We start from the raw sequence: 19,042 nt of genomic DNA on the forward strand, positions 1-19,042 counted from the left end.
TGCTTTAGAATTCAAACCAACAGCGTTGTCAAAGTAAAGTGAAGTTTAATTGACAAGCGTCTGGAGTTGTGCACCACATGTACGTGACTCGGTAAAGAGTTAAGTTAACGTTAGCCAGATTGATGTGTGCATTAATGTTATCCCTTTTTCGGACAGTAACTTGAGCTGTTTCTTATGGAATGTACCTGTAAGGTATTATGTTTAACTTTGTGTTTTTGGTTTCTTTCAGGATTCAAACCAACAACGTTGTCAGAGTAAAGTTCAAAGACAGCAAGAAATATATTTTCTCTTCACAACCATTTACATTTCACAAATTTTTGGAATGTGGTAAGAGTTAATATTGTTAATACTTTTCCTCTAAGACATTTTTAATAGTACTACAAGTGTATGATTGTACCTTGTGGGGTATAACAAAATAACTTAATATTAACTTGTTAATTTGGCATTGCTGGCCTTTGTCAATTTGGTTTGTCTTTTTTCAGTTGGCAAGAAGTTTAATCTTCCTACAATGAATGTCTTTGATGACATAAAGACAGAGGTTAATGAGGAATAATATCTGCTGACACGACCAGACTTTGGTGTCCTAGAAATCTTCATCCCAGAAAGCACAACAAGCCTTGATGGTAAATTGTTTGACATGCTTATCAAGTTTCTTTTAGCAGTGTTCACCAATTCACTGATTTGCATATGCTAATATGTTAGTTGGACTAATTCTCAGCATGCTATCAAAATTGTATGAACAGATAATCTGATTATAGATATGGATTATATTGAAGATTGATTATTTATCTAATACTAAGGGCACGTCAGACTCTGATGGGACCGCAGTGTTGATTAGAAATCCTCCTGAAAAAAATCTCGCCAAGGAACGTCATCTAGTCCAGGTAAGAATCATCAAATTTGCCACTGAATTACATCTATGCAGAATAACTTAAATATGTAAGGATATTTGAAACTACACTAGTCAACATTTAAAGTGGTTCAAAACCTTAAAACCAACTTTGAACTTTTTTGATCCACCTCAAATGTTGCTGAGGGTATGAAGTATACACTTTTCAGTTAATATTTTCTCATCCCTGCTCTATTTAATATAATCCCCTTCCAGATCGAATATATCCTAAACAGCATCCCTGGAGGTGATAAGGTCATAAAGGAATACGCTCGAACAAAGTCTTTCAGATGGCCAAAGACGTGACATGGTGAAAATCTTGGTAGCACATTTAACAAAGGAACATGGGTAGGTTGTTCGTACACTACTTTGTAAATTGATGTTTATGATGTTACGGGTTGTAATTGGTTTCTGTTTGTAGAACAAGCCCTTACCGAAGTTTGAAGGAAGAATATGCAAAGGGTATTATCTCCATATTCCCATGCTTTGCTGACCCCAGGAGCAAGCTTGGTTATGTATGTACATGTTGCCTCTCAATCTTTGTGATAAAAAGGTCCCGTTCTTTCTGTTTTTGAAGCGTTGATTGTGTTTACAGTGCACATTATAACACGTGTTCAAGGATTCACGTGTAAAAAAAGTGCTATTCTTTCACACAATTTACTTGTCTGTATAGCGCTGTTTTCACTGTCCTCAAAACGGGCTGATGTCTTCATTGTTCTGTGAAGTCCCTGCTTCAGAAATATGTAACAAGTTCTGATTGTGTAGTTTATTCAGTGTGTTTTGATTCGACAGCAGCTTAACTTAGCAGAGCCGTTTGAGCTTAGCTGGAGACTGACGTATTCCTGTGGGCGGAGTTTAGTCAAAATCTGTTTTATTGATGTCATTAAAGCAGGAAGTAGAGGGCTGTAGTCAAAACCGGCCATTCGTGTAGGCTTTGAAAGGTGAATTCTGTTAATGAAAATATATCGCTTGGCAGTGAACTTTGAGCTTTATCATTTTGCAGGTGTTATTTATGCTCCAACAGCAACATTAAACACTAACTAAAATTTAAAATGGGATCAGGAAGAACGTGACCTTAAAAGGAAGATATACTTTTTATATTGCAGTGTAAATATTTTTTGCATTAATTGATAAGGCATTCATTTCTTTAGTCATGAAATGTAAAACTACTAGGTCTTTGTATTGTTCTATTCATAGGAGCATTATTACAATGCAGAAGATGGAAGTGGATATTTGGCGTGGAGATTAAAACTCAAGCATCAGAGGGACGGATAAAATGCCCACGGCAACCACAAACAGGTGCATGACTTTGGATTTTGGACTTCTATTTGGTGAGGCGACCACTGCAAAGTTGTTGGAGAAGTGGTCTACCAACATAAAACCAAAGGTTATTGCACAGACCGTGGCCTCAAACAGACTTGTAAGGTCCAAGACCTCTTCCAAAATGCTTAAGTTGAGGATGGTAACTATTGTGCTATACATACATGTGCTATACAAGTTATGAATTCATGAAGAATGACTTTAGAACCATAGTTTCAATTGTAATATTTTTTGTATTATATTTGCAACATGTAATCCATGCTTTTGTTATTTAGAGTCCCAGATGGAGACTATTTTAAACTGTAAATCTTCAACTCACGTACTAGGCCCTTGTGAAAACCCATCTGAAAGTGCTCTATTTTTACACACTAATTTTTTACTTTATATACAAAAAAAATATTCTTCTTTAGTACTTCTTAAAGAAAATCTTAAGAACATCTAAGTATACTTGTTTGTGCTATTTTGAGACACCATGAATGTAAACTTAATTGTGCTTAAAATATATATTTAAAAAATGTAATTAGGTACTGCTTGTAGTAAACTTAAACCCATCTTTCATACAAACAAGTGGTAAATAAATAAATTTTTTAAATATATTTTAAGCACATTTTAGTTTATATTCATGGCGTCTCAATATAGCACAGTCATTTTTAAGTTTATTAAGTACAAAATGAATGTGCGAAAAGAGAGCAGTACATTATTGAAGTGTACTACTTTTTCAGCTGGGTTTGCACAAGGGCCTAGTACGTGAGTTGCAGATTTACACTTTTAAATTGTTTTTTATTTGGGACTCTGATAACAAACGCATGGTTTACATATTGTAAATAACGTTTAAAGGGGACATATTATCATATTATGAAAATCTGACTTTTTCCTTGTTTAAGTGCTATAATTGGGTCCCCCCAACAGAGAAAATGTGAAAAAGATTAACCCAGTAACTTAGTTTTGATAAACCATTCTCTGCAAGTATGTGAAAAAATAGCTCATTGAAATGTGGCTCCCCTTGTGATGTAAGAAGGGGATCTTACTATAATTATACTGCCTCTTAATCTGCACTATTCAACCACTGCCATGTAGTGCAGCTCATTTGCATTTAAAAGGATACACCCAAAATCAACACATATTTGCTCACACCTACAAAGTGTCAATTTTAACATGTTATAATAAATTGTCTATATGGTATTTTGAGCTAAAACTTCACATACATACTCTGGGACAGCAAATATTTATTTCACATCTTAAAGTCTTGTGAAATGTCTCCTTTAACTGTATTTCCTAATTTCAGTATTTGTAGTAGTTTGTCTCTGCTTTGTTTATTGTACCATATTATTTCATGTAATTCTTTATCTCCTCTGTTGTATTATCACTATTTATATTATTTTAGTGTTGTTGTCATGAATTGTAAAAATGCTGTTTAAAAGATGAGCGTGACAAATAAAATTTATAATAGATGCTGTTATAGCAAGATAATAAAATTTTACTGAAATTACAGTTTTGTTTCAGACTGACGTTTTTCATTTTCGAGCTGTTTGATGGGGAAACGTGAATTTTGTAATTCAGAAGAATAACTCTGGACAGAGTTGATTATTTTTTGTAGTTCACTCATAATTGATGAAAAACAACTCGGGAGGGGAAGTAAATTGTGGCAGAGTAAATCTGAAATTCCTCTAAATAGAGTTAAATTGTAACAGAGTCAATTTCTTTTAGCTCTGAACCGAGTAAAATGGTACTAGAGTTGTTTTTAAAAAACACTTCATAGAGTCAAATATTACATGACAGAGTAAAATATTAACACTACATTGAGCATAATTAACTCTAAAAAAACAACTCTATCAAAAGAGTAACTTTTACTCTTTTTAGAGAGGGACCAAATGTTATCTGGTATAGAGTAAAATTTTCTTCAAATTGAGTAAATTTTACTCTGGCAAATTTACTGTGTAGTGAGCCACTAAATAGACACGCCTTTATCTGACCACTTAACAGCTGACAACTCTGATGTGTGTGCCAAATTTACAGTTAATCTAACTTTAGCATCTACAATGTCTCAGCATCATGTTGACCACTTTTGTTGTCAATCAAATAAACATTCTAGGAGGAGTATTTAAAAGAATATCACATGGAACTGTCAAAAAAAATCAACCTTTGTGACTGCAACACTTCCTGGCGCCTGGTGGTGGCGCTATACCCGAGACTCACAATAGGCACATCGATGCAATCAGAATCTTCAGATGAACAAACACCCCGTATGTCATCACAATAAGATATTTTTTACCTTAGATATTAGACACTTCCTGTTTCTCTGATTTGGCCATGAATTTGTCGCCTCGCCATGGCAGAACCATTCGAGATATCAAAAAATTCTTCGCAATTTAGCAAGTACAATGTCTCGGCATCATGATCACCACGTTTTGGTGTCAATCCCATGAATCCCCTAGAAGGAGTATTCAAAAGTTCACCGTATGCATTTTTGAAACCATCCAAAACTTCCTGTGGGGCGGAGCTAATAGGTTTGATTGTGAAAGTTGTAAATCGCATGAATATCCTAGAAGGAGTATTTAAAAGAACATCGCATGGAACTGTCAAAAAATCCACCTTTTGTGACTGCCACACTTCCTGGTGCCTGTTGGTGGCGCTATACCCGAGACTCATAATAGGCACATCGATGCGATCGGAATCCTTGGCCGAACATACACACTGCGTTTCATCCCAATAAGACATTTTTGCTTTAGATATTAGACACTTTCTGTTTCTCTGAATTCGCCATAAATTTGTCGCCTCGCTATGGCAACACCGTTCGAGATATCAAAAATCCCTTCTCAATTAAGCAAGTCCAATGTCTCAGCATCATGTTCACCACGATTGGTGTCAATCGAATGAATTCCCTAGGAGAAGTATTTAAAAGTTCATGACTGACACACTTCCTGGCGCCTGGTGGTGGCGCTATACCCGGGAGTCACAATAGGCACATCGATGCAATCGGAATCTTCGGACGAACAAACACCCCGCATGGCATCCCAATAAGACATTTTTTGGCTTAGATATTAGACACTGACTGACACACTTCCTTGCGCCTGGTGGTGGCGCTATACCCGGGAGTCACAATAGGCACATCGATGCGATCGGAATCTTCAGACGAACAAACACCCCGCATGGCATCCCAATAAGAAATTTTTTGGCTTAGATATTAGACACTTCCTGTTTCTCTAAATTCGTCCATGACTTTGTCGCCTCGCCATGGCAGAACCGTTCGAGATATCAAAAATCCCTTCGCAATTTAGCAAGTCCAATGTCTTGACATCATGATCACCACGTTTGGTGTCAATCCCATTAATCCCCTAGAAGGAGTATTTAAAAGTTCACTGCATGCATTTTTTAAACAATCCAAAATGGCTGACTTCCTGTTGGGCGGAGCTAAAATGTTAGAGGGCGAAAGTTGTTCGGGTCGATGAGATCTATATGCGTACCAACTCTCGTACATGTGCGTACATGTTTGCCCGATCTGTGCACCAATGTTTTTTTTTGCACTACAGGGGGCGCTACAGAGCCCCTGTGCCACGCCTGTGTTCGCAATGACGGACTACTCTAACGTCTGTGCCAAATTTCAAGAGGCCAAAAATGTTAAAAAAAAAAGTCGAGCAAAACCAATAGGGCTTCGCACCTTTCGGTGCAGGCCATTCTGGCCTGCTCCTCGGTGCTCGGGCCCTAATAAAATAAATTCGAGCAAAACCAATAGGGCTTCGCACCTTTCGGTGCAGGCCATTCTGGCCTGCTCCTCAGTGCTCGGGCCCTAATAACTCCTTGAAGAACAATAGGGTCCTCACACCCCGGTGTGCTCGGGCCCTAAAAAGACAAAAATGTCCTCAAGGATGCACAAGGGTTAATGTGATATTATATTACCTTCATAGACGCCACAGAACATATTACATTATATGCATAAAATTGCGTGTAGCCCCGTAAGTGAGATATATAAAGTTTATATATATATTTGCTCGTTCATACAGGCAGTGTTGTATTTGTGTCTTTAATATGCTGTCTGAACAGGACACTTCCAGACTCACACCTGTGAGTAAATACGGTTGTCACTCCTGAAATTTTGTCGTGTGAACGCACCCTTAGACCTAGTTTCTCTGTGTCATTTCTTCTGAAGCATAGTTCCTGTTTTCCTGTACCTTTAAGGTATCTGAACACATGTTTCACTGTGTTCCAGTGTTGTTCTGTTGGTTCAGCAAAATGTTGAGATAGTTTCCTGACAACAAAACTTAAATCTGGTCGTGTGTAAGTGGAAAAATAGATTAAACTTCCCACTGCCTCTCTGAACTTCTTTGGCTCTTTCATTTTTTCAGCATCTTCTGAATAATCAAGCTTAGGTTCACATGGGGTTTCTCTAGATTTACAATCCTGCATACCAAAACGATTTAGTATTTTACACACATATCTCTCCTGTGACATTTTGACTAGACCATCTGTTTGTTCAAAATCTATGCCCAAGAAATGTTTCAACCTTCCCATATCTTTCATTTTGAACCTTTCAGTTAGCATTTTCTTAACACTTTTCAGAACACTTTCATTGTTAGCCGCTATAATTGGGTCATCAACCCATACAATCAGTATTACTTTCTCATTATGCTTTTCCTTTGTATATACACAGTTATCAGCTGAGTTTTGTTTAAAACCATTCTCAGTTAAACAAACATGTAACATAGCATTCCAGTTTCTACCTGATTGTTTGAGGCCATAGAGAGATTTCTCTAATTTGCATACCAGTTTTTCACCAGTCTTAGATTTTTGTTCATAACCTTCCAGTTGTTCCATATATATTTTGTGGTCAATTTGTGCATGCAAATAAGCTGTCTCACTCTCAACGTCCATTTGATGTAAGATCAAGTCTTGTGCTGCTTTTTGCATAACCACTCTCACACTTGTCATATCTGCTGTGGATGAGAATGTCTCATCATAGTCCCTTGTTTCTGACTGTAGCCTTTTGCGACTGTAGCCTTTTCCAGATCCATCAATGTCTCTCTTAATTGTGTAAACCCATCTGCCTCCAACAGTTTGTTTTCCTGGTGGCAACTGTGTAAGTGTGAAGGTTTTGTTCTCCTCCAGCGATCGCATTTCTTTGTCCATTGCATCCTTCCAATGCTTTGTTGTCGTCCTCATTTTGCGTTATGTGTATCGCAAGCGGTTTAAAAGAGTCTGGTAATCTGCGGAGAATCATAGCTATGGTTAGCCCGTCACTCATGGTTTCTCCTGCATCTCTCAGGGCAGTGATGAGGTTCTCTGCTCTTATTAAGTAGTCGGTAACACTCTCGTTGTCCGTCATGCGTAGCTGAGTTAACAATGTGTACATAACATTACCTTAACATTGCAAAAACAAAAGAACTCATAATAGACTTTAGAAAATGTAGTACACAACATCAACCCCTCCTCATAAATGGTGAGTGTGTGTAGAGAGCTTCCTCTTTTAAATTTCTGGGCATCCATATTACAGATCAACTTTCATGGACAACTAACACCACTACAGTTGTTAAAAGGGCACAGCAGCGTCTTCACTTTCTGAGGACATTGAAGAAAAACAGCATGAATTTGATGGTGATGGTGTCCTTTTATAAAGCCACCATTGAGAGCGTTCTATCCTACTGTATCTCTGTGTGGTTTGCTGCGTGTTCTGCCGCTGACAAAAAGGCCCTACAAAGAATCATACAGATTGCAGAAAATATCATTGGTTTCCCTCTCCCCTCCCTGTCAGACATTGCACTCAGTCGTACTCTCTCGAGAGCAAAGAATATCACTAAGGACAAAACGCATCCTGGACACTACCTGTTTCAATTGTTGCCTTCTGGTAGGCGATATAGGTCCATACAAACAAGCACCATCAGATTTAAAAACAGTTTTTTTCCAAATGCAATAGTTTCTCTAAACAAAGGCAGTTAGATTAAACAGTCACTTACTATCATATTTTGAACTGCGATTATTGTTTTATTCTAATATTATTACTGTATTTTATTACTGTATTTTTATTCTATTCTATTTATTATTAGTTTTTTATGCACTGTAATAGAGCCCGACCCATATATCGCCCGGCCGATATTAGGCATTTTCCAAACTATCGGTATCGGCATTCATAATGGCCGATATATGAATATTTAAATAAATAAAAAAACGGATGAAACGAAACAGCCTTCAACCATGCTTCAACCATGTCATGAGTTTTGCCATTGAATAGATTGTCCACCAGAGGGCACTCTACAACCACCCTGTTGGCAACACACGTGTATAATGCGTCACACATCCTGCAATCTGCTGATCCAGCCAGAGTTGGCAGAGAGAACAACGATTTAGTTGATGGTGAGTTGGTCACAAGACATACATTGCTTGAATAACAATTAAAAGAACATCCCAATAAGTTCTCTTAACTCAAATAAGCATGACAAAATTTGTGACTATCATGTCTAGTTTTGCTGCTGTTAAATAAGCATAGAGTGAAGCGGAATTACCTAGTAATATTATGTTGTTGCAGTGTAGTTGACTGACTGTCCTTTTAACTTTTGACAATGTGACTGAAGTATTTATTTAATAACGTGACAGTAAATAGCAATGAGACGTATCATCTCTCCTTAGCCTGTTATATTGAAAATGAATGTTAATAGCTAATCCCACAATCAGTGGAAGATCGCTAACGTTAACGAGCTTGGAAACCACAACGAATTTATTCTGCCTGTATTTATAACTAGCATATCTCTTGTTACAGTCCCTGCATTGTAAAATGAATGTTAGACTTGCGGGGAGTGAACATTTAGACATAGAGAAAAAGTATCAAACGTAGCTTGTGCATAAAAGTTCGCTTTTCTTTTACACGTGTGTGAAATGCACTGACGCCAAGTGTACGTTGCAGACTGTCATTCAGCCGCAGCATTAACGAGTCACATAATGGATTTAGATCGCTAAATAGTAGGTTTTAGAAGGCAGGCAGCACCTGATGATTGAAAAAAGTGCAGGTAAAGGGATAAGAAAGCTGACAATGTAGTATACCGGAATATAAAACAAGTTTGGGGGGTCGTCTTATATTCGCGATATTGAAAAAAATCATGGGGGAAAGAGAGAAAGCACGACGGAATTAATCTGAAATGGTGTCTGAAAAGCGACCCATTAAGACAAACCCAGCTCTCCCTTCCAATATGCATTTAAAATTAGAGAAGCAACATAATATCTGTGTTTAACTGAATTAAAATGCCGCACGTTTACGGTTAACTAAAACGTATAGAGTGAGACGCAGAGCGAGCGAGAGAGAGGTGCGCGCGCGAGATGGAGAGAGAGAGAGACAGACAGAGAGAAGAGAGAGAGGTGCGAGAGAGAGAGAGAGAGAGAGGTGAATGCGTGAGATGCAGAGAGAGACTTGACTTTACATGTCCTTTAATTTACATTATAGCAAAACCTGAGTACAGTCTAAGCAGTTAGAAACACACTTTATAGATATACATTAAAACAATCTTTAAAAAAAAAATAATAACACCTAGCTGTCAAAAAGCAATATAACAGTACAAAAACAGTAATCCAAAACCAAAAAACCATTAATTACTCAGACATTAATTTGTAAAACACCATCAAGCTCAACTCCACATAGATATTGGATAATACCCCATTTATATCTAAACCTTTCCAGATCATCAATCAACTTATAGTACGTATACTCAATGTTAATATGTGACTTAATTAACCCTTTAAAAACAGAGAGAACATCGGTCGAACAGTACCAAGAATTTTCCTTTTTTTTGAAAGCCAAATCGCCAGTTTTGCTTGCCCAAATAAAAAATTTAGTAGAACATGTACTTGCATTTTATTTCTACTGTATTTTGGGCCATAGATAAAAAGACATCATTGTGAACTCTTCTCCCAAAGTTTGACAATACTCTTCTATTTTTAAAAAAGTATTTGCAATCTCTCACACTCAGAAAACAAATGGAAAACCGCATCCCACAAAAAGGGCACTCCCCCCCTACCTGTGGATCAATGTGTGTTCTGTGTCTGTTCGTAGCGATTATACCATGCACTATCCTCCATTGAAGATCTCCTGTCCTTTTTTCAATGGGAGGTTTGTACAAGGTCCTCCAGCAACCCCTAGCGGAAAAACTTGAACCAAAAAACTCCTGCCATTTGGACTCCCTTATATTTTCAAACATCCGTAAGTGATTTTTCTTCACACACAGTACATACAGAGATTTACTTCCAATGCCACTAAAGAATCGAAGTTCTGGTATTTTAAAAGTCAACAATCTTACTTCTGTTTCCTGCCATTCCCCAGTATCAGCTGTTACATCCAGCTCTGGGAAGTCCATATTGTGTTCCTCTTCAGCAGAATTCTCTAAGACAGTCTGTAGTTCAGTGGTATAAAATAATGTATCTGCGTCAGCAGTCTCTCTGCCACCCTGATGGACCTCATTCTCAACTTTGAGGCCAAAGCCTCCGATCATAGATGAATAGATAGAATTTTCCACCATTGTATTATATCCTCATAAAAACATTTCTCAGTTTTCCAAAGCTGTTTCTCAAAACCAAGTACGCCAAACTCGGACTTGTGTCCTTCGTAGTTCGAACTTGCAAGTTCAGACTCGGAAGAACGAACTCCTGACGCGAAATGCATTATGGGAAACTTCGCTGTCATAAGTCCACGCAAGTCTCCTCTGATGCATCCTCGATAATATGGGCGGATCAAGAACACATCCGGGGATTTTATGTGAACTTGGGCTTGATGCGAACTTTGAATTGGAACAGTACTTGGGCCGCGACTGATGACGTTTCACAAGTCCACAAGAACGCAAGTACAGACAAGAACGCATATTGAGAAACGGCTCAAGTTTCCCAAAAGGCTGTAAATGTATCACAGATATGTTTATCTTGCAATAACTTGTTGTTAAAATGCCAATAATAGCTCTTGTGAGCACTTTTTGCTAAGGTACATTCTACAGTAATAAGTTTGTGATCAGAAAAAGACAGGAATGATTTTTGTGTTTATAATCCTATTTTTCATATTTGATGATATGTAAAATCTATCCAACCTTGCTCCAGAAATCCTACTACCATTGAAATTTACCCAAGTATATTGTTGTGTTAATGGGTTGTGTTCTCTCCACACATCTGTTAAATTTAGAGCCTTGACAACATTAGCCAAAACTAAAGCTGACTGTGCATGGGGTTCTTCACCATTCCTGTCTTTCGTAAAATCTATGGTACAGTTCCAATCACCCGCTAAGATAATAAAATCTCCTTACTGCTGTTGTTTTAAAAAACTTTCAATTTTAGCAAAAAAAGCCAGTCTATCTGCTGTGATATTCGGAGCATAGACATTTACAAAAAGAAAATGGAAACCTTTCCCGTTAATAATCTCCCTGTCATCACCCCATTCACTGATAAAAGAGAAAACAGAAAGATAGTAAAGACAGAAAGACAGCCATTGTGATTATTTATTTCCCCTCCCCCCCCACTTTTCCAATTTTTCTAAATGTAGTCAAGTGTTTTTTACGGCGGAACCTTTTTTGTTGAGAGAGTTCATTGTAACTACTTTTCTTCCTAGCCCACATAACTGAGGAAATGAATTTATCAATATCTGGGAAATAATCACTCACTGCTCTTCCTTTGGTATTATCAAGGAAAGAGTTAATCTGTTCAAGAGTATATAAATCCTTTTCATCTCCCTTAGGCATATCTGTCCACTGCTTATCCTCTTTAATACCATCATCAGTACATTGTGACAAATTCTCCAACTCATCAACCATATTTTCCACTGCACCTTTAACTCCACTCAAGTTTTCAACATCACTTTGATCAATATCATCACCTTCACTTACAACTTTGTCATCCACATTACAACATCCAGGTTTTTTTCATATCAACAGTATTAGTAGTATTAGCTTCACTCACCTCTTGCTGCTTTACGGTTTCATCTCTAGCGTGTTTATCTTGGTCCTCGGATCTCTGCATGTCTGTGTTGCTTGCACGACGCTCAAAAGTGTTTTCCCCAGTGCTAGCCGTGGACACGCGTTGTAACGTTGATTCTTTATGTGGACACGCAAATCGCTTATGGCCTAAATCCCCGCATTCAAAACACTTTATGCTTTCAGTACTAGCATAGACCATAAAAGAACCTTCTCCATGAGCAACTCTGAAAGAAGCCTCTAAAGTTTTCTCTGGAGAACTTAGAAACATGTGCACTTGCCTTCTAAATGAAAGGACGTATTTTAATGCGGCATTTTTACATCCGAGAGGAACTGCTCTCATCGGGCTTGAAATTTTGCCAAATCTCTGTAGTTCTTTTATAATTGCATCATTTGACACAAAAGGTGGAACATTAGAAATTATAACCTTAGTTGTTGGAGTGGATAGCGGAGTTATAGGAACAAAAGTTTCTCTTACCCATAACCCGCTCATCGTCAAAACATTAACGAATGCCTCAGATTTAAAAAACACTACAATTGCCTTATTCATTTGTGAGGCTAAGGCGATGTTTTCAGCTCCTACTTTTTCTCCTAATACAAGGATTAATTCCTCTACTGTCACTCCGGATTCAGGCACATACCTGCCCCCATTCCGAAGAGACATATCCGGCATCCCTTGAACTTGGACGGACACCATAACAGCGACTAAACAGTCGCAGATATGCTCAAAATGCACTTTTTCCTTACAGTATCTTTGTTTAGACCAGTGAAGGGAAAAATAAAAATAAAAGTGTAGAAAAACCGCGAGAAATGATGCCAATCAATCTCACAAATACAACGTTCTCCACAACGCGCTCCCACCTCCCCAAACTCCCAGCATGCACAGAGAGAGAGAAAGAGTTTTTTTTATTTTTTTTTATTGTGCTTTAAACAAGAATACAACAACTCGTAAAGGTACTGGCATAAAAAACTCAAAGACAAACAACAACAGGGGATACACAATAATTGCAAGGAGTGGAAAAAAAAGTTATAATACATACATACAATTTTAGAGGACAAGAAATTTAGATATGTTTGTGGACAATTTCAAAGCATGACAGTTCTTCAGTAGTTTCAGTGAAGAGTGAAATAGTTTAAATTCACTCATAAAGTGTTGAAAACATGGGTGTGAATTTCTCCATTTGCAACAATGGATATGATATTTACCAAAAAGAAGAACAATGTTTACAATGTCTGATAATGGATTCTTTAAACCATCAACGTAATATAAAATGTGGTGTATGTTAAACACAGGGATGTTTGGCATTTTTGAAATCAGCCAATTTCTGACATCATTCCAAAACTGGTTTGAAATGGGACAGGTGAAAAACAAATGATCCAAAGATTCATCAGAAAAATCACAAAAAACACATCCCGCCTTGTCAAATTTAAAACACTTATGAAGAAAAGTGGAGACTGGGTAGATCTTGTGACAAATTTTAAAGTGTGTTTTTTTGACCTTAGGTGGAATTGGCCATTTAACATACTTCGAAAAAGACTTTTTCAACAGATCCACAAACTCTAGAGATACACAGTTCCTTTTATAGTCGTGATACAACTTGGATTTAAAAACATCTGTGGCAGCCTTATTATTAAATTCTTTTCCAAGTAATTTGTAAGGTCCAACTAATAAATTTGGTAATACAGGAGTAACAACGGAATAAGTCAATGTACTACGTATTAGGTGGACCAAAGGTAGAGGAATAGCTTTACAAATTCTTAGATACTCTCTCGGAGTACAAGTTAAATTAAAGCGTAACACAAAATTATCATATGACAGAAAAACACCATTATCATCCATTAAGTCAGAAACAAAAACAATTCCTTTGTCAAACCAATCAGCATTGAATACTGATTTTCTGCTCATCAAAATTGCTCTATTATTCCACAGAACTGAATTGTGTGGAGTAAAATTGTGAGAAAAGATCATTTTCCAAAACAATAAAATTTGACCATGAAATTTAGACAAGGCAATTGGAATCTTATTAATCTCAAAGTCACATTTTAACAAAAAATCCAGCCCTCCAATCTTACCAAACACCGCCCTGGGTATATGAAACCACATAGAGTTCGAACAAGCAAAAAAAGTCGAGAGAGAAAGAGGTGAATGCGTGAGATGCAGAGAGAGAGAGAGAGAGAGAGAGAATAAAAAAATTAAAATAAAATTATTTTCTCGTAAAAACCCAAAAATAAGTTTGGTAAATGTTCAATGTTCAATTTATTTATAAAGCACATAGTTAATACAACAGAAGTTGACCAAAGTGCTGTACATAATAATAATAATAATCCAATTTAAAAACAAACATTGTTACACAATAAAAACTTAAAATAAGACAATAAGAATACACAATTTCTACCTCTCGTTTTGGTCAATGATAAAATACGTCAGGGCCAACATCAGGAATACATAGTAAAACACTAAAAATTTCAATGCGTTATAAAACCCATCCCTCTATTTACACTGGCCATATAGCTATTTCACCATCAATCATACACAATCAAATGCCACAGTAAATAGATAAGATTTCAAGTTACGCTTGAATTCATTAAGAGAAGAAAATGAGGGGGTCGTCTTATATTCGGGTATACAGTGGGGCAAAAAAGTATTTAGTCAACCACCAATTGTGCAAGTTCTCCCACTTAAAAAGATGAGAGGGGCCTGTAATTTTCATCATAGGTACACTTCAACTATGAGAGACAAAATTAGGGAAAAAATCCAGAAAATCACATTGTCTGATTTTTTAAGAATTTATTTGCAATTTATGGTGGAAAATAAGTATTTGGTCAATAACAAAAAAGCAAGATTTCTTTCTCTCACAGACCTGTAACTTTTTCTTTAAGAGGATCCTCTGTCCTCCACTTGTTACCTGTATTAATGGCACCTGTTTGAACTTGTTAGCAGTATAAAAGACACCTGTCCACAACCTAAAACAGTCAGAATGCAAACTCAACTATGGCCAAGACCAAAGAGCTGTCAAAGGACACCAGAAACAAAATTGTAGATCTGCACCAGGCTGGGAAGACTGAATCTGCAATAGGTAAGCAGCTTGGTGTGAAGAAATCAACTGTGGGAGCAATTATTAGAAAATGGAAGACATACAAGAACACTGATCATCTCCCTCGATCTGAGGCTCCACACAAGATCTCACCCTGTGGGGTCAAAATGATCACAAGAATGGTGAGCAAAAATCCCAGAACCACACGGGGGGACCTAGTGAATAACCTGCAGAGAGCTGGGATTAAAGTAACAAAGGCTACCATCAGTAACACACTATGCAGCCAGGGACTCAATTCCTGCAGTGCCAGATGTGTCCCCCTGCTTAAGCCAATACATGTCCGGACCTGTCTGAAGTTTGCTATAGAGCATTTGGATGATTCAGAAGAAGAGTGGGAGAATGTCATATGGTCAGATGAAACCAAAAAATAACTTTTTGGTAGAAACTCAACTTCTTGTGTTTGGAGGAGAAAGATGCTGAGTTGCATCCAAAGAACTCCATACCTACTGTGAAGCATGGGGGTGGAAACCTCATGCTTTGGGGCTGTTTTTCTGCAAAGGGACCAGGACGACTGATCCGAGTTAAGGAAAGAATGAATGGGTCCATGTATCCTGAGATTTTGACTCAAAACCTCCTTTCGTCAGCAAGGGCATTGAAGATGAAACGTGGCTGGGTCTTTCAGTATGGCAGTGATCCCAAACATACCGCCCGGGCAAAGAAGGAGTGGTTTCGTAAGAATAATTTCAAGGTCCTGGAGTGGCCTAGCCAGTCTCCAGATCTCAACCCCATAGAAAATCTTTGGAGGGAGTTGAAATTCCGTGTTGCCCAGCGACAGCCCCAAAACATCACTGCTCTAGAGGAGATCTGCATGGAGGAATGGGCCAAAATACCAGCAACAGTGTGTAAAAACCTTGTGGAGACTTACAGAAAACGTTTGATCTCTGTCATTGCCAACAAAGGGTATATAACAAAGTATTGACATAAACTTTTGTTATTGACCAAATACTTATTTTTCACCATAATTTGCAAATAAATTCTTAAAAAAATCAGACAATGTGATTTTCTGGATTTTTTTCTCATTTTGTCTCTCATAGTTGACGTGTACCTTTGACAAAAATTACAGGCCTCTCTCATCTTTTTAAGTGTGAGAACTTGAACAATTGGTAGCTGACTAAATACTTTTTTGCCCCACTGTATAAGGTAATTTATAAGGTAGCTTATAAGGCAATATAGGGACTAATTATTACACACGCACACAAACATTTAGGAGTGACCTTTATCTTGTTTAATGATAATATAAATGATGATTATAGTAATAATGTCATCATTATTTTGTAATTATTACAGTCAATAATAATAATAATAATAATGCTGGTAGTAGTAATAGTTGTGACTGTAGCAGCAATCATTTTATTTGTTTGTTTTATGTTATGTTTTATGTTATGTTGTTTTTTGTAGATCTCACCTGGCTTGTTTACTTTATATTTTGACAGATGGCAAGTGGTGGACGAAGTGAGATATGGGAGCATTTCACAAAAGGCCCATCAGGTACAGTCACATGCAACATCTGTACAGCATCTGTGAGCCAGGGATCTGGCAGCCTCAAATTTAAAAATACATCCAACTTGTGGGCACACCTTAGATCAAAACACAGCCTCAAGTTCCAACCACATCATTGACACAGCCAACCCTAAAACAAGTGCTAGAGAAAACCACAAAATGGACTCTAAATGATCCAAGAACTAAAGAAATGGACAAACTCCTGATGGAGATGATAGCCAGTGACATCCTGCCTTTTGCAGTTGTTGAGGGTGCAGGGTTTAACAGGGTTATGGCCAAGGCAGAGCCCAGATACCCATTAAAGACAGATATTTTTTTCTGTACACAGAAGATGGATGAGGTTTACACAGGAGTTGTAAATAAAAATAAAGAAACTGCTGAAAATGAGGGAAACAGCATTTCTTTTACCACCGACTGTTGGTCAGGGTCAAATGATGCACTCATGAGCCTGACTGCTCATTTCATTGACAAGAACTGAAAAAAGGTCCAACTTGTCTTGAACGTGAAATCCTTGTCACAGTCACACACAGGACAGTACATTGGAGAGACATTTCTGTCCATGCTTAAAGAATGGGAAATTGATGAGGAGCGGGTCATGCTTGTACTCAGGGACAGTGGGGCAAATATCGTGAAAGGCATGCGCCTTGTTGAGATGCCAGACCTGAGCTGCAGTGCTCACATACTGCACCTAGTTACCAATGATGGCCTCAGTTCCCAAAAGGGTGGTGGTGGACATTCTGGCAAAGCTGAAGAAAATCGCAACCCACTTCAACCACTCTGTTACGGCTAAAATTCAGGAGGAGATGGGTGTCCCACAGCATTCGATCATACAGGCAGTACAGACAAGGTGGAACTCGACACTGCACATGTTGGTGAGGATGATTGAACAGAAAAGAGCCATTACTGCGTATGCTAGCGACCATGGACATTTCACATGTCTTTCAGCAGAGGAATGGTCCATTGCGTCGAACCTGGCAGAGACCCTTGGACCACTGGAGGAGGTGACACTGGAATTCAGCAAAGAGGACTCATCCACATCCTGCATTATACCATGTTTAGCAGTGTTACAACATTTACTGGAGTCAGAGGGACCAACCACCAGGGGTATTCAAACCATAAGAAAATTCATGCTGGACAGTTTGCAAAAAAGATTTGCAAAAGTTAAAGACGCTAAAGTGGTGGTGCTTGCCTGTGTCCTGGACCCACGCTACAAAGAGCGCCCTTTGGTACCAGAAATTCTGGTAAAAGTGAAAACCTGGCTAAAAGAGGCTATGGAGACAAGTCCACCAGGTTCTGCCACAGAAACTCCATCTGAGGAGACCGAACCCAAAAGGCAGAGAACAGAGGTCCAAGTACCCAGCTCTTAGACTCGCTGTATGACACTGTGCTCCTTCCATCCACCAGTGAGGCAGTGGAACCAGAGGGGATCATCGAAGAGCTAGAACGGTACTTAAGAGAGCCTGTCATTGACAGAAAGAGTGGAAATCCATATGATTGGTGGAAACACAACACCAACCGTTTCCCCAGACTGTCAGCTCTCCTGACACCCTCTCCTGTCCACCCTCCTCTGTGGTGAGCGAAAGAGTGTTCAGCACCATAGGGAATATTTATGAGGATAGGCGAAGCTCTTTGAAAGGAGAGAATGCAGAGAAACTTTGCTTCTTGTACTACAACCTGCCTCTGCTGGACTGGAGCTACTGAAGATTGACTGATTCACTACACTACATCATATACTGTTAGCAATTTGTATTTTGCTGTTGTTGTTCTTGTTACTTATCAGAAAGTTAAATTTATGAACCAAGTCTTTTAAAACTTGTAACTTTGATTTGGTTGTTGTTGTTTTTGTTCAAAGGCCTTTACGTTTCATATCTTAAGTTTGTATTTTTATACATTTTATTTATCAGAACTTTAATATATTTTGATGTTCCTCTGTTCTGTTGTGACAATGAAAGAAACAAGTTTCTTTTCAAAATGCATTCTCATATTATTTTAGTTAAAACTCATAAATAACTACAAATAACTAATGTCAGGGAAATCTGTTGAGGTTTTGTTGCACGTTTCAGAAAAAAAAATCGTCCGATTTGTATCGGTATCGGCCTTCAAAATCCTTTATCGGTCGGGCTCTACACTGTAATGATTATTGATTATTTATTGTAATTATTGTATACACCATGTAAAGAGCGCTCCGAATTTCGTTGTGCTGTAAAGTACAATGACAATAAAGGCATTCAATTCAATTCAATTCATATTTATTATGCGTGGCTTACTTGTTCCTGAATAATGCTCTTTCAGTATTTTCAGGACTTCGC

The 19,042-nt window shown here is 37.9% G+C and overlaps 1 long non-coding RNA gene and 1 pseudogene across 1 annotated transcript; both read left to right on the forward strand.

The window, feature by feature from the left end:
• Window positions 1–278: 278 nt before the first annotated feature.
• Window positions 279–2,819, forward strand: LOC129442786 (uncharacterized). Its single transcript, XR_012369387.1, has 4 exons — window positions 279–623; window positions 801–1,237; window positions 1,311–1,404; window positions 2,087–2,819. It is a non-coding gene; the product is annotated as an uncharacterized lncRNA (long non-coding RNA).
• A 13,617-nt stretch (window positions 2,820–16,436) lies between these two features.
• On the forward strand, window positions 16,437–18,757 carry LOC129413378 (zinc finger BED domain-containing protein 4-like; annotated as a pseudogene).
• The last annotated feature ends 285 nt before the right edge of the window (window positions 18,758–19,042 follow it).

Source organism: Misgurnus anguillicaudatus, chromosome 5, assembly GCF_027580225.2.
Source record: "Misgurnus anguillicaudatus chromosome 5, ASM2758022v2, whole genome shotgun sequence".
Taxonomy (NCBI): Eukaryota; Metazoa; Chordata; class Actinopteri; order Cypriniformes; family Cobitidae; genus Misgurnus; species Misgurnus anguillicaudatus.